The sequence below is a fragment of the Eptesicus fuscus genome, chromosome 12, assembly GCF_027574615.1.
Source record: "Eptesicus fuscus isolate TK198812 chromosome 12, DD_ASM_mEF_20220401, whole genome shotgun sequence".
NCBI lineage: Eukaryota > Metazoa > Chordata > Mammalia > Chiroptera > Vespertilionidae > Eptesicus > Eptesicus fuscus.
This window is the reverse complement of record NC_072484.1, coordinates 28024948-28047803: the sequence shown is the minus strand read 5'-3', so window position 1 is coordinate 28047803 and position 22856 is coordinate 28024948. Positions and strand designations below refer to the sequence as shown.

Genomic DNA, 22856 nt, shown 5'->3' with positions numbered 1-22856 from the left:
CGGTCTACAAGGGGCCCTGAGACAGAAGATTGGGCCCAGGGAGGTGAACTGGTCCGAGTTACTGTCTCCAGGAATGTGCTCTCCAGGAAATACAGATGCATGTATATACTGCAGGATGTGAAGGTTTAATTTTTGTTGTTAATCCTCACCGGAGGATATATTTTTTCCATTGATTTTTAGAGAGAGTGGAAGGGAGGGAGGGAAACATGGATTGGTTGTCTCCCACAGGCACCCCGACTGGGGCTGGGGATTGAACCTGCAACCCAGGTATGGCCTTTCTTCTTCTTCTTTTTTTTAAAATAATATATTCTTATTGATTTCAGAGAGGAAGGGAGAGCAGAAGGGAGCCCACAACCCGGGCATGTGCCCTGACCAGTAATCAAACCATGACCTCCTGGTTCATACTAGTAGGTTGATGCTCAACCACTGTAGCCACACCGGCTGGGCCAGATACCTATTCTTGACCGGGAATGGAACCTGCGACTCTTCAGTGAGTGGCTGACTCTCTAACCACTGAGCAAAGGTTTAATTTTGAATATTCCTCTGGTCCTAGAACAAATGTATCATACAACTCACGTAGCCATGGAGGAAAGGCAGAGGGTGCTCTGCCCCATCTCCGCCCTGCTGGGTGACCTTGGAGAAATTATGTTACAATCTCCAGGTAGGAGTCCTAATATGCCAACTCAAGATAATTCTGTCTGCCCCATCTACCACGTAGGTGAGTGTGAGGATTAAGTGATATGATTATTGTGAACGTGCTTTCTGTAAATGTTTTTATAGTGCTTTACAAATACAAGATATTAATTAGTATAAGAGGCCCAATCTAGTTGTAGGACTAAACCCCCAATTTTCTTTAAGCCATAATACCGCATACTCAATATTCCCCTAGACCCCTGGTCGGCAAACTGCGGCTCGCGAGCCACATGCGGCTCTTTGGCCCCTTGAGTGTGGCCCTTCCACAAAATACCACGCACGGCCTGGGTGAGTCTATTTTGAAGAAGTGGCATTAGAAGAAGTTTAAGTTTAAAAAAAGTTTGGCTCTCAAAAGAAATTTCAATCGTTGTACTGTTGATATTTGGCCCTGTTGGCTAATGAGTTTGCCGACCACTGACCTAGACTATGTTTGTACTCTGTCTGCATTAAATTTCATTCTCTTTGTTTTTGATAAGATCTCCGATTATGTAAGGTCACTTGAAATTCAGGTCTTTGAGCCCAGATTGTTGGCTGCACCATTCACTCTTCTGATATTAGCACAGCCACTCTTTACTGGTCACATGCTATCTGGCAGGCACAGGTCTAGATGCCAATGACAAAATGGTGGGTAAAAAATTCACCTCAGCTGCCCTCATTGAGCTAGCATACTAGTAAGTATGGGAGAACAAAAGAGAAATAATTGTATCCCCATTATTTGACTGGGCTTCAAGTGCTCAGTGGGCCTGTGTTGTAAGACATGAAATGGCATCTAGTAAATAAACAAGTAAAAAATAATTATAGCCTTGGCGATGTGGCTCAGTGATTGAGCGTCAACATTCTTGAGGAACCAAGAAGTCACAGTTCGATTCCCAGTCAGGGCACATGTGTGGGGTTGTGAGCTCGATCCCTGGTGGGGGGCATGTGGGAGGCAGCCAATCGATGATTCTCTCTCATCATTTTTTTAAAATATATTTTTATTGATTTTTTACAGAGAGGAAGGGAGAGGGATAGAGAGCTAGAAACATCGATCAGCTGCCTCCTGTACACCTCCCACAGGGGATGTGCCCGCAACCACGGTACATGCCCTTCACCAAAATTGAACCTGGGACCCTTCAGTCAACAGACCGATGCTCTATTCACTGAGCAAAACCGGTTAGGGCTCTCTCTTATCATTGATGTTTCTATCTCTCTATCCCTCTCCCTTCCTCTCTCTCTAAAAATCAATAAACATATTTTTAATATATTTTTATTGATATCAGAGAGGAAGGGAGAGAGAGAGATCGAAACATCAATGATGAGAGAGAATCATTGATAGGCTGCCTCCTGCATGCCCCCTATTGGGGATCGAGCCCACAACCCGGGCATGTGCCCCTGACCGGAACTGAAACTGGGACCCTTCAGTCCACAGGCCGACGTTCTATCCACTGAACCAAATCAGCTAGGGCAAACTTATTTTTTAAAATAATAATTATATTTGTGGTTTGGGGGAGAACAAAATTTTCTATACCGTCAAGGTTTATCTGGCTGGTCTAATAATCGAATAGACATGAGACAGATTAGCAAGAGAAAATAACCAATTTTAATACATACATATGTATGGGAACCCTGCTTACATGAGAAAGTCAGAGATCTCATGTGCAGGAGAGGTTCAGAAATAGAAAGGGAACATGGGTATTAAGACATCCTGAGCTAGGGGTGAGGTGAGGTAGCTTGGTACCTTGGGGGCTTCAAAGGGTCATTGCAGGGTGATAAGAAGAGCAGATGCTTAGTAAATAAAAGTTTGTTCTTTCCTACAGATAGGTCAAAAGATGTTATTTCTGGTAATCTCTTATTATGGACAAGGTCCCTAATTCAAGTTCTTCTAGGTAGTTAAGGGAGAGCCAGGGAATGGAGCCCTCAGCTAAAGTTGCCTTTAGCTCAAACAATCTGCGTACTATAGAAGCATATCTTGGGGTGACGTGTGTTGAATTCACACAGTTGTAAGTGCTAAAAAGGAAAAATAAAAGGGGCTGAATGATCTGGGGGGCAGGCATCTTAGGTAAGATGGTAAAGAAGTACTAAAGAGGGAACACCGTTGCTGAGACTTGAAGAAGCCAGTTATAAAAGGAGCTGGGAAAAGATCATTCGAAAAAGAAGAGACAGCAAGTACAAAAGTCCTGAGGCAAGAAAGAATATGTCACATTAGAGAAACTGAACAACAGTTGGTGTCATTGGAAAGTGGGAAAATAATATGAGATGAGATTGAAGAAAAGGTCAGGAGAGGACCAGATAGAGCAGTCCTCATTATGATAGGAAGTTGTTAGAGGATCACTCCACTCCCCTGTGGACTTCAACCTGTGATGTCCCCAATGGATTGGAGGGGCCAAGGATAAAGCAAATAGCACAGGAAGAGTTACATAATTCAGGTGGAAAACATAGGGTTGGCCTAGGGTAAAGCAGTGGGAATGGAGACAAGGGGCAGAGTCAAAGTACTCTGTGAAGATAAACATAAAGGGCTTGCTAGAGGACTACATATGGAGATAAAGGAAAGGAAGGAATCAAGGTTGGAGCTTGGGCAGCCAGGCAAATGAGGGACCTCTCCAGCCAGGGGATGGATGGAGGAGGGTTCAGGAGGGGGACAGTGTAGGAGACTTCAACCTGTGATGTCCCCCGGGGAAATAATTAGATTACTGAGACCAGATTCATGTATATGGGAGGAGGACTGGGCTGGAGTTATGTACATGGGAATCATCAGTACTCAGTACTGTGTGATATTTAAAGCCAATGGATTCAATAGGGTCATTTGGGAGGGAGTATAGACAGAGAAGAGCAAAGGCTCAGGAATGAGTCCCAGGGGGCTCCTCCAGCACAGGAAACATTTAGGCAGGAGAGGACAGCAGGTGAAGAGGACATAGGACATCATCTCCGTAGTTGATGGGGACACTCCAGCAATAACACACCCCTTAAAAATTTGTACTCAGCAGGCCCTGGCCGGGTAGCTCAGTTGGTTCGAGTGTCGTCCTGATATGCCAAGGCTGTGGGTTTGATCTCTGGTCAGGGCACATTCAAGACGCAACCAATGAATGCATGAATAGGAACAACAACAAATCCATGTTTCTCTCTCTGTTTCTTTCTCTCCCTTCCTCTCTCTCTAAAAAAAAAAAAAAAAGGATTTGTATTCAGCCAAGATGACGGCATTAGAGAAGAAAATCATGGTGTGAAAATGGGTTCGTGCACAAAACTGGCCTAGAGAAAACTGTTGGTCTGAGAGAGGTTAGACTCTTTTTTCAAACTAAGGCATAATATAGTTACAATAAAATGCACTGATTAAGGTGCTGGTTGATGAATTTTTACATATGGGTGCACCTGTGTAAGTACTACCCAGATCAAAATATCCATATCTCCAGACCCCCAGAAAGTTCCTGTGCCCTCTGCCCGTCATTACCCACCTCTCCATGGAAACCACTATTCTATCACCATCAGTGAGTTTCACCCATTTTAGTTTTTTTTTTTAATGTTTTTTATTTATTTGAGAGAGAGAGGAAGGAAAAGAAATACAGAGATAGAAACATTGATGAGAGAGAAACAACAATTGGCTGCCTCCTGCACTCCAATCCTGGGCATGTGCCCTCCCTAGGAATTGAACTGTGACCTCCTTCTTCATAGGTTGATACTCAACCTCTGAGCCACACTAGCCAAGCTTATTTATTTGTTTATTTTTTGCCCTTTTTTTTTTTTTTTAGAGAAACAAAGGGAGGAAGAAAGACAGAGAGAGAAACATCAATGTAAGAGAGACACATTGATTGGTTGTCTCTGGCAAGGCCCCCACCAGGGCCAGGATGCCTTCAATTGAGGTTCGTGCCCTTGACCGAAATCAAACCCAGGACCCTTCAATCCGCAGGCTGACGCTCTATTCACTGAGCCAAACCGGCAAGGGCTATTTTTTGCCTTTTTTTTTTTTTTTAACTCTGTATAAACAGAATCATACAGCATAGCTCTTCGAGTTGGCTGCGTTCACCCAACATTATGTCTGAGAGTCATCTGTGTCTTGGCAAATGGCAGTAGTTCATTCTTTGTTGTTATTTTTTATCTCCCCCCCCCCCCCCCCCGCCCACCCGCTTTGATTTTTAGACAGAGAGGAAAGCAGAGGGAGAGAGATAGAAACATCAATGATGAGAGAGAAACATACCCTCTAATTGGGGGATTAAGCCTGCAACCTGGGCATGTGCCCTGACTGGGAATCGAACCAGTGACCATGCATGGGATGATGTTCAATGCAGCCAGGCAGTATTTCATTCTTTTTCACTGCTGCACAGTGTTCCATTGCACAAATACCACCATTTATTACAATATGCAACAAACATCCTTGTGCAAGTCTTTTGTATAAAGATTGCATTTCATTTTCATGTGGTTCCCAGAACAGCCTCAGAAAAGTACCAGAAGATACTTATCTTCTCAAGGAAATGGAAAGAATGCACAAGTAGGAGTCATTCTAACTAGGATTGCCATATATATTGGGGACATACTATACTAAAAATCGGTTATTATTTGTCTGAAATTCACATTTAACTGGGCCTCCTGTATTTTTATTTGCTAAATCTGGCAACCCTATCAGACCTACATTCATTTTGCACATGGTGGGGTTTTTTGTTTTGTTTTTTAATCCTCTGCCAGGGACATCTTTTTCATTGATTTCAGAGAGAGAGAGAGAGAGAGAGAGAGAGAGAGAGAGAGGAAGGGGGAGAGAGAGAGTAACATCCATGTAAGAGAGAAACATCGATTGGTTTCCTCCCCTACACTCCAGGACCGGGGATCGAACCCAAAACCTAAGTATGTGCTTTGACTGGGAATCAAACCCACAACCTTTTGGTACACAGGATGATGCTCCAATCCACTGAGCCACACCAGCCAGGACACACATGGTGGATTTTTGATAAAATGTTTTTGTTTGATGAATGGAAAAGAGAAGATGAGGAGAACATGAATTAACTGAACCTCCATCAACTCAGGACAAGTAGTTCTTCCGTGGGAAAAAGCCTCCTGAGACATTTAAGCATGGTGTTCAGTCTCTGGATAGGTGAGATCTATATTTATTTGTTTGTTCTGATTTTCTTTTTTTAAAATATATTTTTATTGATTTCAGAAAGGAAGGGAGAGGGAGAGAGAGATAGAAACATCAATGATGAGAGAGAGAGAGAATCATTGATCGGCTGTCTCCTGCATGCCACACACTGGGAATCGAGCCCACAACCCGGGCATGTGCCCTGACCCAGAATCAAACTGTGACCCCCTGGTTCATAGGTTGATGCTCAACCACTGAGCCACACTGGCTGAGCCTGGTTTTCTTTTAATAAAAAGTTTATTCTAGAATCTAGATCCAAAATGCTGAGGTGTGGAATTCCATGTTAGAAAATGGTGATGGCTGCCTGAGAGTCTAATTTTGAAATGGACTGTTTATTCTCCCAGTGCTTACAGCCGCCTGCCTTTGGGAGTTGCCTCACCACAGTTCTGCAGACACTCCTTTGGACGATTGAACAGCCTCTTAGGACAGTCTCTGCTAGAGCAACCTTCTGTCACCACACGTCAAAATGCTGTCCCCAAGCTGCTAACTGTCCTGTTTGTTCCCCATAGTGTCTTTTCTACTTGGTTTCTATAAACAGAAAATATATGTGGAAAAGCTTATCTGCTTACTCAGGGCATAAAAATAGAGTCCACAATTAGGTTGTTTTAGATTTCTTCAGTGATAAAAGTAATTAAGATACAACATTTTTATAATCTCTAATTTTTATCATGACAAATACTGGTCATAAGGAAATGTAAATCAAAACACAATAGGCCCTGGCTGGATAGCTCAGTTGGTTAAGAGGGTTGTCCTGATTTGCCAAGGTTGTGGGTTCAATCCCCAGACAGGGCACATACAAGAAACAACCAATGAATGCATAAATAAGTAGAACAACAAATCCATGTTAGTCTCTCCCTTCCTCTTTCTCTCTAAAAATTAAAATAATAATAATAATAAAAATAAAAACACACACACACAGTCCTGGCCAGGCACACTGAAGGGTCCCAGGTTCAATTCCGGTCAAGGGCACATGCCCGGGTTGTGGGCTTGATTCCCAGTGTGGGACGTACAGAAGGCAGCCAATCAATGATTCTCTCTCATCATTGATGTTTCTCTCTCTCTTCCTCCCTCACTTCTCTGAAATCAATAACACACACACACACACACACACACACACACACACACACACACCACAATAGCATGTTGTCAGGGCCCAAGATATGTTCTAATGTCATATTGATTCTTTGAATTAAAATCGTTGGAGAAGCAGTGGGAGCAGGATGAACTCTCTGACTCTGGAAATGCAGAAAATAATTGTTAAATACATTTCAGCACAAGTGCATTGCTCCTGAGGGCTGAAAGATAACCTTATCCCAAGAGTTGTTTTTATTTAATCCAGTCTAAAAAAGCTTGTATAAACAAACCTTGTACCTCCTTTACTAATTTACTACCTAAACCTAAACCTTGCTTAGATTCCTTTCTAATGGGCACTAACTTGCTTTGTCCTGTCAATTTCTCACAAATTTATTGTTCTTTGTTTAAAAATTATAAAAGGATGCCTACGTCAATCATTTCTTTGAACCTCATTTTATAACCTAAACATCCTATTGCTATTCTCCTGTGTGCACACATTAAATTGTTTTTTTTTTCCTCCTGTTAATCTAGCCTTGTGTCAATTTTATTTTAATATTAGTCCAGCCAGAAGGACTAAAGAAGTATAGAAGGGGGGAATTCTCCTCATTCCTCATGGTGTTTTGCCTCTCAAATCGGCAAAAATTTCTGAGAGCATAATACCCAGTATTGATAAAGACGTGAGAAAATGGAAATTCTCCCACACATTGGTGGGAATTTTAAGTGGCACAACCTTTTTGGAAATCTTAGTAATATATATTGTAAAACTTTAAAGGTACTCACCTTTTAATGTTACACAATGAGACATCACCTCACACCTGTCAAAATGGCTATTAGTAAATCAACAAACAAGTCTTGGGGAGGATGTAGACAAATGGGAACCCTTGGGCACTGTTGATGGGAATGCAAACTGGTGTAGCCACTATGAAAAACAATATGGAGTTTTCTCAAAAAATTAAAAATGAGCCTGGCTCGTGTGGCTCAATGTTTGAGCATCAACCTATGAACCAGGAGGTTATGGTCCAATTCCCGGTCAGGGCACATGCTTGGGTTGCAGGCTCAATCCCCAGTGTGGGCGTGTAGAAACTAGCCAATAGATGACTCTCTCTCATCAATGATGTTTCTATCTCTCTCTCCCTCTCCCTTCCTCTCTGAAATCAATAAAAATATATTTAAAAAAATAATTATTGGTAACTTAGAATGTTTTATTCATAAAAAATATGTTACATATATTTTTGTAATAATAAAAATTGGAAATTTATATATCGAATAACAGGGAAATTGTAAAATACATTTCAGCACAAGTGCTATGCAATCATTTTATTTGATGATGTACAAAAATATCTAACAGAAAAAAGTGTTCACAAAATCTAAGTCAAAAGCAGATTAAAATGTATGTAAATTAGATTACTTTTGGCTGAAAATAACAAAGAACACGGGGTCCAATTTATGTATAAGGAATAAAGTACATAAAGAGGTAAGAAAAATGTATTCTCTCTGCTAACAAGAAGCCCAGAGGTAAGTATAGGGTTAGGTTTGATGACATCTTCAAGGTCTCAAGTGATTTTCATCTTTCCATCCCATCTCATCCCATTTCATCAACATATCAGCCTAAGTACCCTCATGGTTACAAGATGGCTCCATGGGTCCAGGTGTAACATGCATTTATGGTAATGCCCAAATGAAGAAGAGGGACTATTTTTCCTATGCATCTTTTTTGTTTCCTTTTGTTAATCCTTACCCGAGGATATTTTTTCCATTGATTTTTTTGGGGGGGGCGGGGGGGGAGAAAACATCAATGTGAGAGAGACACATCAATTGGTTGCCCACCCCCGTACTCGCACTAGTACCTGGGAGAAACTAGCAGCCATGTTTGGAGGATGCTCAAGCAGCCCTATGGAGAGGTTCCTGTGGCAAGAAACTGAGGCCTTCTGCCAACAGATGATGTAAGCATATCATCTTGGAAGAGGATCCTTCAGTCCCAGTCAGACCTTCAGCTGACTGTAGAATCCTGAGACCCTGAGCCTGAACCACCCAGCCAAGCTGCTCCAGAATTCCTGACCCACCAAAAGTGAGTTAATAAATAGTTATTGTTTTAGGCCTCTGCTTTTTGAGATCATTTGTTGTACAGCAATATGTAACTAATAGGAATATAATACAGTATCAATATTTATAGTAATTATCTATGGATGATAGGATTACAAGTGACTTTTAGTATCTTTGTTGGATTTTAAATTCTGATGTTTGTGCTAAATCTTCACGTTACCCTTCTCTCTTTGGTCAGTTCTTCCCACCTGCTCCCAGGTTAGCCCCTGCTCCATTCCCATGAGTTTCTTGGCTAATCTACACTGTGATGTCCCATTTGGCAGTCAAATTTTCTCTTCTCCAAGCAATCCACAAGACTAATACAGGCATGGTTCATTCACAGATGTCAAGCACCATGAAACTAAAGAAAGAGGTTAGACCAAACTCCTGAGAGCCTTGTATATCATTCTTAAGACCCAATGTCTTTGATCAAATTTCCCAGAAGCAGACCTCAGATAAGTTTGTTTGCAAGTGATTTATGAAGGAAAGGCTCCCAGGAGAAATTGTTAAGGGAGTGGGGGAAAACAGAATAAGAAAGGAACAGGACCTAAGACAAGGGTGATTTGAGGTCTTCGCCTGATCCCATAGGGGAGTGCTGGTGCATAAATTATAGCTCCAAGTTGGTTCCTACTCAAGACAAGGGAGCTGGGTGCTCATGCTCCAGCACTTGTCAGCCAAGAAATAAGCTCCTGTCCTTTCTTGTGGGCAGAGCAGTTCCAGTGGCCCATAGAGATATAGGACAGTCCTCTAAACAGAGTATAGCCCTAGCCGGTTTCTCAGTGGTTAGAGCATTAGCCAACAGACCGAAGGGTCACGGGTTCTATTCCTGGTCAAGGGCACATACTGGGTTGCAGGTTCAATCCCTCAGCTCAGGTCAGGGCCTGTGAAGGAGGCAACCAATCAATGTCTCTCACCTGATGCTTTTCTTTCTCTCTCCCTCCCTTCCACTCTGTAAAAATCAATGGGAAAAATATCCTCAGGGGAGAATTAAAAAAAGAGAGAGACGAAGAAGAAGAAAGTGATGAGAAAGTCTGGATGTGAGTGATAAATTTATGCTATGGCAATGAGGACAGGCATGAAAAAAACAGCATTCTACCATCCCTCCAGACTGGAAAAACCCAGCTATGTGAGCTTGGAAGAGATGGAATATCCATGCCAGTTTCTTTTAACTATTTAATTATTATTTTTTAAATTCTCACCAGAGAATATTTTTTCCATTGATCTTTAGAGAGAGAGTGGAAGGGATGGAGGAGGGGGAGAGAGAGAGAAACAGCAATGTGAGAGACACCTCAATTGGTTGCCTCCCACATGTGCCCATGCCCTGACATGGGGAATAAGCCTGCAACTGAGGTACGTGCCCTTGACCAGGAATTGAACCGGAAACATTTTGGTCTGGGGGCCAAAGCCCTAACCACTGAGCAACTGGCCAGGGCTTAACTATTTAATTTTTTCAACCACAAAATCTTCCTCCCTGGGCATCAGATATCTCACCTGTGAAATGGGCCAATTATAATCATAGTGAAAAATAATAGTAGTAGTAGTAACATTTATTGAGCACTTTACTGTGATTGAGGTATTCACTGTTCCAAAGACTTTACAATTGTTACTCTTGATTAACTCTCACAACAAACCTATATAGGCACAATTATTGTCCCTATATGACAGATAAGACACCTAAGCTCAGAAAGGGTAACTAACTGCCTGAGGTCCCATAAACAGTACCTTTCTCAAGACTGTGGAAAAGATTAAATGTCTGCATCCCTTGGATCTCATCTTTTCAGTGTGTGCCTACAGACTCACCAGTGTGGTTCTGTGCCTAAGGGCTTGACAGAAGGGGAAACTCCTGGAAGCACCAGCAACAGGCTCTGCAGGGGTAATTATTGCCACCCAGGAGGCGGTATCTTAGCATCCCAGCTCCCCTCCCATCCTTCTGGTGGGGATAACTCAGAATTGGAGTTCTATTCTGGTTCCCAGGGCTTCTCAGCAGGCTTTGGCTGCAGTAGCCTGCAGTAGTAATTGATGGGATGGCCCACCCATTCCTGGCTGTCTTTCTTTCCCTCTCTCACTCCCTCACTCCCTTCCTAGCATATCCCAAGCTCACTTCACAAACAAACCACTTGCACCCAAATCCTTCTCTCAGAATTTAGCACAATTTTTAAAACGGATTGTCACTTTCCGGACCTGTTGAAGCAGGAGGCGCCATCATGGGAATGAGTCCACATGCACCACAACAATGACCCAAAGTCCGGTGCGAGGAGCCCTAGAGCAAGGACATCCATCTAAGGCTGTTGGTCAAACTGTACAGGTTTCTAGCCAGACAAGCCAACCCCACCTTCAGCCAAGTAGTGTTGAAGAGGTTGTTCGTTCATGAGTTGCACCAACCAGCTGCCTCTGTCCCTTTCCCAGATGATCCAGGAAAGGAAGCTTCCTGGCTAGAGGCGAAACCTCTGTGGTAGTAGGGACTATCCTATATAATAAAAGCCTAATATGCTAAGTGTCCGGTCGTCTGTTCAACCAATAAAAGCGTAATATGCTAATGATATGCTAAGGCCTCTCAACCACTCGCTATGATGTGCACTGACCACCAGGGGCAGACACTCTGACTGGTAGGTTAGCTTGCTGCTGGGGTCCAGCCGATTGGGACTGAGTGAGATGGGCCGGACATTCCCTGGAGCCCTCCCGTGGTCCCTCCCGGGCTGGCCAACCTCCCGCGTCCCTCCCAGGCCCCAATCGTGCACCTATGAGGTCCCTCAGCCTGGCCTGTGCCCTCTTGCAATCCGGGACCCCTCGTGGGATGTTGGAGAGCGGTTTCAGCCCGATCCCACAGGCCAGGCCGAGAAACCCCACTGGTGCATGAATTTGTGCACTGGGCCTCTAGTAACCAATAACATGGGCACGCAGGATGCATCCAAACTGAAGGTGTGTGCACTTCCTTTGAGGAGCTGCACCTGGAGCTGCATTCTCAAGGCCAGGGCAAGATTCTCACCTTGGGCAGTCTGGCCCTGGACTCCCCCAAGGACAGCGGCACGATCCTGCTTTCTGGACCTCACAAAGGCTGAGAGATGCACAGGCATTTCCAAAAGGCCCCAGGAGCCCCTTACAACCACACCAAATCCTACCTGTGCTCCAAGGGCCAGAAGTTCAAGGCTGCTAGAGCCCTATAAGCCAGCCAAGGCTATAAAAACTAACCTTTTATTAATCTTTTATTTAAAAGACTAGAGGCCCAGTGCACAGATTCGTGCACATTGAAAGAAAATTAATTAGAAGGTGGCTGGTGGGGCGGGACTGGGCAAGACGGGCCGGACATGCCCTGGAGCCAACTTCCCGTGGTCCCTTCCCAGCTGGCCACATCTGGGGCGGTGCTGGGGCTCAAAGGGCATCTGCAGAGTGAGCAGGGGTCCCTCTGGCAGGTGGGGTCCCTTGGCCTGGCCTGCAGGGATTGGGCCGAGACCAGCTCTCCGATATCCCCCAAGGGTTCCCGGAGTGTGAGAGGAACTCCTGCATTGAGCGTCTGCCCCCTGGTAGTCAGTGTGCGTCATAACTACTGGCCAGTTGGCCGGTTGGCTGGTCGGCCAGTCACTTAGCCTTTTATACATATAGATTTTGGATGCTGGAATAAAAAATTCTGGTTGTCAAGATTAAAAAGTCAGGAGACTTGATTTGCCCTGGCTGGTGTGGCTCAGTTGGTTGGGCACTGTCCTGGTTGCCAGTTCCATTCCTGAACAGAGCACATGCCCAGGTTTCAGGCTCAATCCTGAGTAGGGGGCATGCATGCAGGAGGCAGCCCATCGATGTTATGCCCTCACATCGTTGTTTCTTGCTCTCTCTCCATCTCCCTTCTTCTCTCTCTAAAAATCAATAAAAATATTTTTTCTTAAATTGGCTAAAAAAAGCTAGATTTCATACTTCTTTTAAAAAATCAGCCTGGCCTGTGTAGCTCAGTGTTTGAGCATCGACCTATGAACCAGGAGGTCACGGTTGGATTCCTGGTTAGGGCACATGCCCGGGGTGCAGGCTCTATCCCCAGTAAGGGGTGTGTAGGAGGCAGCTGATCTATGATGTTCCTCTTTCAACAATGTTTCTTTTTTATTCCCATTAATGTTTCTATCTCTCTATCCCTCTCCCTTCCTCTTGGTCTAAAAAAATCAATAAAAACATATTTTTTTAAAAAAAAAAGAAAAGAAAATCAGAGGCCACAGTCTGGTATTCCAAGACTTTGGGAGTTAAGTAACTTGCCGGAGGTCACACAGCTGCAAAGGCCTGGATTTCCCAAACCCCCTGGGCATTCTTGTTCAAGGCCACATTCACAACCTTTCCTCCCAACAACCCAAGCCAAAGCCTTCACTTAACTGCAGGCTTTCTACATCCTGGTCATACCTGAGACTCAGCTCTTCTGGGTCTTCTACTGCCTCTTCCTGACCTTCTCTCTCCATTGCCCCTAAGCAATCTCTGAAACTGGGCTGAAAAGTAGCAAGAAGAGGGAGTGAACAGAAGGGGCTCTGCCTGTCAGGTTTGCCCCCACTGAGCTCTGCCTATAATAAAGGGCCTCCCTCTGGGGAGGAAAAAAAAAAGTAGCAAGAAAATGTCTGTCTTGTCTTCCTCTCCTGCCCTGTAATTCTCTCCAAAATGATGCACTTGACCAAAGGTGGAAGACCAGGTAATTCCAGGATAAAATTCTACCTCCTTGACCTGGCTCCAGGTCTCCATCTTATGGCCACAGCCTCTGTGCCAGATAGTGCCAGGTGAGCGTCCTGCCTTATCTCTGAGCCCAGCCAGGAAAACCTCCTCTCCGCCCAGGCGGTGTTACCTTTGTCTGAAATCACCCTTGGGTTCCTACCTGGCCTGAGGACCTTTGTTCACCTGTCCCTACACACTCAGAACATCCAGGTGATTTAGTGAGCTTTTAAAAAGTTACAATGAGTATAACTAGGAGTATTTGAGAAATGAATGGCTCTTCTCCCGTGTCTTCTTTTTTTTTTTTTTAAACTGAAGTTGAGATCCGTAGGAGAAGTATTTATTTATGTATTTATTATCATCTGAGGATATTTTTCCATTGATTTTTAGGGAGAGTTGGAAGAGAGAGGGAAAGACAGAGAGAAATATCGATGTGAGAGAAACACATCGGATTGGTTGCCTCCTGCACGAACCCAGACCAGGGCCCGGGCTGGGGAGGAGCCTGCAACCAAGGTATGTGCCCTTGACTGGAATCCAATCTGAGACCCTTTGATCCGCAGGCGGACGCTCCATCCACTGAGCCAAACCAGCTACACTCCCCTGTGTCTTCTTGAAGTTGGGGCTCATCAGAGACAAATAAAAGCATCTTTTTTCTTTGCACCTATCCATGTCTGCCCAACCCTGACAAGGGAGGAGAGAGAAGCAGTTCTCCCTCTAAAGCTTTGAACTCTGTATGCTAAACTGTATGTTTGAAAAATTAGATAAAGTAGATAGCTACCTGGAAAAACATCAATTACCAAATATTTTGCATGAAATAGAAAACCTGACTAGACTTATTATACATTAAAGAAATTAAGTTTGAATAAGAAATTTTAGCCACAGATTACTTCACCAAATCCAGATGTCCTCATATGCACTTTCATCACCTTTAAGGAACAGAAAACCTCTCTTACTCAAACCAAGAAACACGAGTCAACAATGTGTAAGAGGCTGGACACGAGCTACTGCTAGTGTAACCCTGACTCCACGCCAGAAAGGACAGTCTTTGAAAGGAGAAAAGCGATAGCTCAGTTTCACTTATATAGGTGTAACTTATATAGACGGGGGCTTATGAATAAACCCTTAGCTAACCAATTGCAGCAATGTTATTGAAGTAACATTGAAAACAAATATTACCAAGGAGTGTTTATCCCAGGAAGACAAGGATGTCATTAACTGGACCATTAGAAAATAGCAATATAATTTACTTAGCTGCAGATTAAAGAAGCAAACACCATATGGTCACCTCAGTAGATTCAGAAAAAAAGGAAGTGATAAGTTCAAATTCATCAACCATTTTATAAAACACTTAGACTTCTTTTTTGGGTTCCCTCCGAAGCAGACCCTTCTGGTGGGATAATTGCTTTCCTGGTCTTCATGTAATCTTTGCTGTGTTCCCTCCTAAATTCCAAATGCATTAAAAAAAAAAATCTGCAGCCCTAACTGGTTTGGCTCAGTGGAAAGAGCATCGGCCTATGGACTGAAAGGTCCCAGGTTCGATTCTGGTCAAGGGCATGTACCTTGGTTGCAGGCACATCCCCAGTAGGAGGTGTGCAGGAGGCAGCTGATCGATGTTTCTCTCTCATCGATGTTTCTAACTCTCTATCCCTCTCCCTTCCTCTCTGTAAAAAAATCAATAAAATATATATTTTTTAAAAACCTGCATATTGTCAGGTCTTGAAAGTATTTGAGATCCTGCTTCCTGGCAATTATAGTCAGTTTGGCTCAAATAAACTAAAAAATTCTCTACCAGTTTGGATATTCCAAATCTATATTAGAAATAAGCCAGACAGAAAGGGTTAGAACAGGTATTAGGTTAGCCAGCCCACCTATACAATCCTGGCCGGTGTGGCTCAGTGGACAGAGCATCGTCCTGTGCACTGAAAGGTCGCTGGTTCAATTCCTGGTCACAGGAACACAGTCAAGTGTGGATGAGGATGTGAACTAGAAGAAAGCTCACACATGGTTGGCAGGAATAAACTGGCTCAACCATTTTGGAAAGCAATTGACAATATCCAATAAAGATCTAAATATGGGGTGACCCAGAAAACCCCCTTCTAGGTATCTGCAGTTGTGAAACACATATGTGTATAGAGACTGAAATGTCCATTTCAGCTTTATTTTTTTGTTGTAATAGCAAAAAATTGAGAATAGCCTAACTGTCATTCAATTGGAGAACTGAAACATTTCACAAAATGCAACCAAAGGAATTCTACACAGCTATGAAAATGAGGGAACTCAGCCTATGTACATCAACAGGAATAAACCTTTAAGACTCATTGCTGAGTTAAATAGTCAAGTTGCAGAAAGAGCCATAGGGTATGATACTATTTACGTAAAATGAAATGACACAAAACAATTCTGTGTTTATGGATTCTACCATCTATAATAATAAAAGCGTAATATGCTAATTAGACCAGACGACCTTCCGGATGAAGCCGGGGCTGTGAGGGAAGCCCAGGTTCCGGGTGCCGGAGGGAAGCTGGTGCCGGCAGCCAGGGGAAGGAAGGCCTACTCTTGCATGAATTTGAATTTCGTGCATCAGGCCTCTACTTTGTAATAAAGTTGCAAATAAAGTACAGGGGGTGAAACATACCAACTTCATAGCAGCAGCTGTCTCCAGGGAAGGGAAGAGAACTAAGGGGGCAGGAGGGTGGGTGTGGGAAGAAACTACACATCTAATGTTTTATTAAGGGGGAAAAAGTAGATCTGAAGCAAATTTGTCAAAATGCTAATACTTGTAATATGTGAGTTGTAGATTTCTAAGCATTTGCTGCATTATTCTTATACTTCTTTGGATATTTAAGATATGTCATAAATTAAAAGTCAAAGAAAGAAATGTGCTATTTCTTATAAAGCAATGCTAATGTACACCCAGATCCCCTAGGATCTTGTTAAAATGAAGACGCTGGGCCCAGCTGGCATGGCTTAGTGCCTGAGCGTCGACCTATAAACCAGAAGGTCATGGTTTGATTCCCAGTCAGGGCACATGCCTGGGTTGCAGGCTTGATCCCCAGGGTGGTGCATGCAGGAGGCAGCTGATCAATGATTCTCTCTCATTATTGATGTTTCTATCTCTCTCTCCCTCTCCCTTCCTCTTTGAAATTACACACACACACACACACACACACACACACACACACACACACACACACAATTTTAAATGCAGATGCTGAATCAGCCCAGTGGGCCCGAGGTGAGACCTGAGACTGCATTCTAACAAGCTTCATAGCTTCATAGACAGACATTGCTGGTTCAAGGACCCCACTGAGAAGCAGTATTCTAGAAAACTCTGTCCCAGGCTTCCTGAGGTGGAAGCAAGGGGCCCAGCCGAGGTGACCAGGCCACAGAGAATGGAGGCAGAAGATGAAGTGGGTTTCAGAAGCTTTCCTGCCTATTTTAGAACAGGCTAGGAGATTCAAGTGTCCTAAAAACCTTCTTTCAGTCCCTCCTCAGCTGCTCTAGCAAGACTTTCCTACCCTGTATCAGTCCCTCCTCAGCTGCCTCTAGCAAGACTTTCCTACCCTGTATCTATCCTTTTGACCTCCTCACTGAGTATCCTTTATGCATAGGTTTGGTTTCTGGATTTTTGTGTGTTTTTTTAAATATATTTATTGATGTCAGAGAGGAAGGGAGAGGGAAAGAGAGACTCATTGATCGGCTACCTCCTGCACACCCCCTATTGGGGATCGAGCTGGCAACCCAGGCATGTGCCCTTGACCGGAATTGAACCTGGGACCCTTCAGCCTGCAGGCCAATACTCTATCCACTGAGCCAAACCAGCTAGGGCTGGTTTCTGTTCTTTTCTATCTTTGTAAACCCTTCTTTCATTTTGTGCTTCTCCCTTGATTGTTCTTTTTTAAACTCTTAATCTTACTTTGCAGAATTTTTAAAAAAATATATTTTATTGATTTTTTACAGAGAGGAAGGGAGAGGGATAGAGAGTTAAAAACATCGTTCAGAGAGAAACATCTATCAGATGCCTCCTGCACACCCCCTATTGGTGATGTGCCTGCAACCAAGGTACATGCCCTTGACCGGAATCAAACCTGGGACCCTTCAGTCCGCAGGCCGATGCTCTATCCACTGAGCCAAACTGGTTAGGGCATTTTGCAGAATTTGAAGTTATAATTTTATCCTGCTTTTTTCTTCTTGCCTTATAGGGCTTCCATTTTATTCAGTTATTTATTTACTTATTTTTTTATTATGGCTTCCATTTTAAACTATCACCATTTTATTGGTCTACTTTATTCTTTTATTTTCACTCTCTTCTATGCTCTGCTTTATATTTTTACTTTCTGCTCTAAAAGCTTTTATCTTCTAACTCTTGATTTAATCCTCCTTGGAGTTTTGGTTTAGTTTTTTAAATCTTTATTGTTGAAAGTATTACATATATACCTTTCCCCCTCCCCCCCACTTGACCTCTTCTAGCCCTCCCCCACCCCCCACCCCAGACCTTCACCACACTATTGTCTGTGTCCATGGGTTATGCATATATGCATACAAGTTCTTTGGTTGATCTCTTCCCACCCACCCACCCTCCTCCCCCACCTCATTTTAATATCCCATGGAGGCGAGTGGTACATTCTGGTTGACAGCTGGACTTTGGCTCCAAGTCACATGAGTTCAATTTCTGCCTCCATCTCTAATAGCTGTGGAGCTTTAGGCCAGTAACTGAACTTCTCTGTGCCTCAGTTTCCTCATGTGTAAAATAAGAACAATATTTACCTTATAGGGCTATAGGGAGATTACATGTATTAATATGTTAGGACAGTGCCTTGCTCAAAAAAAAGCACTATGGACATGTGAGCTCAAATTTTTATTTATGTAGCATTGTTATTGGTGGAAGTGGGATATCCCTTCCCCCACTGAGTGCTGGGGGTGGTGTCCTTAGATATCACTAGAAAAAGAGTTTTCTTTAACAGTGATCCTTTGAAAAAAATTTTAATGTATTTTTATTGATTTCAGAGAGGAATGGAGAGGGAGAGAGAGATAGAAACATCAATGATGAGAGAGAATTATTGATCGGCTGACTCCTGCATGTCCCCTACTGGGGATCGAGCCTGAAACCCGGGTACATGCCCCTGACTGGAATTGAATCTGGGGCCCTTCAGTCCACAGGCTGACGCTCTATCCACTGAGCCAAACTGGCTAGGGCGAAAAAGAGTTTTCTGAGACTGGCACGGGAGGATGAGTGATTTTTACTTGTGGGAAATTACATCCCTGGGTTTCCAAAGCTCCACTTCCCTTAATCCAGTCCTGGAAGAAATGCAGGTGGGGATTCAGTAGAGCTAAAATCAAAGCCAGGATTCAAAGTTTCTGTTCCATGTCAGGACTGGGCTCAGTACAGCATCAGGCTAGTTGTAGTCCTTCAGTCCATTGTGTGTGGGGTCCACATGGTATGGACGAATGCAGAATGCAGGGCAGCCAAGAGAGTGCCCAGAGAAACCAGAGCAAACCAAGAGTGCCAGGAGCCAAGAAAGCGAATTCCTTGGTTAAGGAAATTAAATATCTCAAATCTTCCTCTGCTTCCAGTGGCCAGGCCTGCTCTGGCCAATGACCTGTTCCCAGGTGTGACTGACAGACAAGTACCTTTCCTATGTCACCCTGACTTGACTGGGCATGTGTCTATTCTCCACCCTGTTCAGTCCCTTCCCCCAAGGATCTACGGGGAATAAATCGGTAGCTCCTGACAAAGCTGCACAAATAACATGCCTAAAAAATTTGGCCTTCCCTTTGCTCCTTTCCTGTTATTTTTTTTAATATATTTTATTGATTTTTCACAGAGAGGAAGAGAGAGGGATAAAGAGTTAGAAACATCAATGATAGAGAAACATCGATCAGCTGCCTCTTGCACAACCCCCACTGGGGATGTGCCCGCAACCAAGGCACATGCCCTTGACCGGAATCGAACCTGGGACCTTTCAGTCCGCAGGCCGACGCTCTATCCACTGAGCCAAACCGGTTTCGGCTCCTTTCCTGTTATTAATAACTAGGTTAATCACAACAGTATCAGTATGATATTCAGTCTCCAAGATGGTCCCCAGAGATCCCTGCCTCCTGATATTCCAGCTCCAGTGCTCTCCCACATCGAATGGGGTTAGGGGGTAACCTCTGTAATAAATAATAGAAATGATGATGGTCCTTGCTGGGTGGTTCAGTTGGTTAGAGTATCATCCCATACACCAAAAGCTTGTGGGTTTGATTCCTGGTCACGGCACATACCTAGGTTGGGGTTGGGGTGAGTATGGGAGGCAACTGATCCATGTTTCTCTCTCACATCGATGTTTCCCCCCCTCTCTCTCTCTCAAAACATATCCTTGGGTGAGAATTAAGAAACAGAAAAAGAAATGGCTGTTTCTGGCCATATGTTCAGAAAGAAGTGATGATGGAAGGCCTCTGAGGCTTGGCTCGTGTCATCTGCTATTACTCAATTGGAGGAAGCCAGCTGTCAGGGTCTGAGGAACTGAGGCCTTCCTTGTGCTCATCGCCATGTGATTCTAGAAAGTGGAACCAGCCCTGTCAAGACTTCAGATGACAGCAGCCCCACCCCAACCTTCATCTTGATGGGTGCCATCCTAAGACTGAGATGGATTCACCCAGCTAAGCTGCCCCCAGATTCCTGACCCACCCACAGAAACCATGTGGGATAATGAGTACTTACTGTAGTGTTAAATTGCTAAAATTTGAGGTAATATACCAGACATTAATAGATAACTAATAGATGTAGCTTTTAAAATGTCTCATTGGACTTATTTTTTCAAATAAAGGTTATTTTCTAAACCCACTTTTTACTTATTTAGGCCTTTTTAAAAATTTAAACTTCTTTCACTTTCATCACGATTTTCACTCCCTTTTCTTTTGGGAAATATACTGAGTTTTGTTTTTATTTCTGTAGTTTAATAAAGAGTGCATATTTCTAGTGTCCCTTGGATGCTGAATATAATTGCAGTGTATGTTTCCACATATGATTATAAATAAAAATAATAATTATTGTAATTATAAATTATTATAATTATTATTAATTATAAATAAAAATAATTATTTTTATTAACTGTTATTTAGAACCTTTATAGTGTTATTCCTTGTCCTGCTTGGTAGGGTAATACTGAGCATGAATTAAATAGGGGATTTGTATTTCCAATCATTATCTGGGTAATTCTTGCCATTTGATAAGTTTGAGAAATACTGAGGTGGCAGATTTTTACGTCTGTGAGCCACACAGAGACCTCACTCTCCAGCAGCCTTCTGGGTTATGGAAAAGGAGATGCAGAGGAACTGGCAAGAAAAAAATCCCTTCAGGACTAAGTAGGTCTATTAGCATCCTTTGTCCCTCTCGTAATCTCTATTCTCTTCCTCCCCACAAGAAGACATACTACTTACCTAAGAGTCCACCTATAGGAAAATGTGTAAGTCAGTCCTTTCTGCAAATGACCATCAATTTGGATTGTCTTTAAACTTCAGAGGAATCTGACTTTCATCTTTTAGATACCTAAAAACCCACCGTAGTTACTTATGGTCATTTATCATTCCCTAGAGGAAATAGGTTAAAAGGTCAGTAAAGGTAAAATGAACTTGCTCAAGCCCTCACAAAACTGTGTGCTTAGAAAAACGAGGGCTCTATTTTAGTCAGTATAGATTAGGTAATGTTGCAATAACAAATAATGCCAAAATGGAAGTGGCTCAAAACAACATGTTTATTTTTCACTCATATTACCTGTACATTGAAATTCAGGACCCCAAGTTAACAGAAGCTTCCCTATCTGTCACACCATTGGTCACCACCACAGAAGGAAAGGAAGACAGAGAATACATACTCACTGTTACAGCTTCTCCCCAGATATGACACATATCAACTCTACTCATATTTCATTAGCAAGATCAAGTCACATGGTTAAGCTCAACTTCAATGGAAAATGAAATCTCCCCTACACCAAGATATGAGGGGAACTGGATAAAAGTTTATGTTTGTGATATTCAACCACTGTAGTTTTGTCATTCTATTATTGTGTAGTATTTCACTAGGAATTTACTACAATTTTATCCATTTTCCTCTTGAGGGACATTGGAGTCATTTTTAATTTGGGGCTGTTACATTAAAATGCTTCTGTGAATATTCTTGTCCATGGGTCTTGATGAAGAGATGCATGAGTTTCTCACATGTGTATATCCAGAGAGAATCATTGGGTTATAAAGTATAATGTATTCAATTTTAATAATAATGCCAGCTTTCCAAAGTGATTATACCTGTTTACATTGTCACCAGCATTGTAAGAATGTTCCCATTTTCCACATCTTTATCAACTCTTGGTATTGTGTCAGAGAGTATATGACTATTGATTATTTCACACAAATGGCTGAGTGTGTACAGGTTATTCTCCAGCCTTGCCTTTTAAATAATATAACATTACTAGAGGCCCAGTGCATGAATTCGTGCATGGGTGGGTTCCGGCCAGCCTGTCCCCAATCAGGGCGGATCAGGGCTGGGCCTGTTGGGAGTAGGAAATGGCGGGAGGTTAGCCAGCTGGCCTGCCCAGATCGAGGCCCCCCATCAGGGCTGGGCCGGCTGGGGGAAGGGGCCATGGGCGATTGGCTGGCGGGCCCTGCCCCCGATTGGGGTTGGGGGGCTGATTGGGGGTGGGGCCAGCCCATGGGGAGGGCCTGTGGCTGGCCAGCCCCGCCCCGTATTGAGGTGGGGTGGCTATCAGGGGTGGGGCTGGCCAAGGGGGGGGGCTGTGGGCTGATCAGGGTGGTGGTGGGGACCATTGGGGGCATGGCCGGCTGGGGGGAGGGGCTTCAGGAGTTTGGCTGGCCAGCCTGACCCCCTATTGGGGTGGGGGGGAGTGATCAGGGGCAGGCCAGCAGTGGGGAGGGGTTGCGAGGTAGGCTGCTGGCCCCACCCCCTAATCCAGCCAGTTCGCTGGCCACAGTGGGTGTTATAGCGACCAGTTGTTATGGCCATTACAGTAGCTGCCTTTTTATATATATAGATATCTTGGAATTTAGGCCATCTAGAATATATAGAGCCATCTTCATGTTTGTATAACATTCTATGATGTGAATAACATATTCTCTCTACTGTCTTGAATCATTTTCAACAAAGATTTGTAGGGCAGAGATGGCATATATTCACAGCTGCTCCTCTGCTCATGGCAGACATTACTAATGAATCATGGCACACTTTCCCACTGAG

The 22856-nt window shown here is 43.5% G+C and overlaps 1 pseudogene; it reads left to right on the top strand.

Annotated features, from left to right (window-relative positions):
- The first annotated feature begins 582 nt into the window (after positions 1-582).
- LOC103285847 (60S ribosomal protein L18-like) lies at positions 583-12138 on the top strand (annotated as a pseudogene).
- The last annotated feature ends 10718 nt before the right edge of the window (positions 12139-22856 follow it).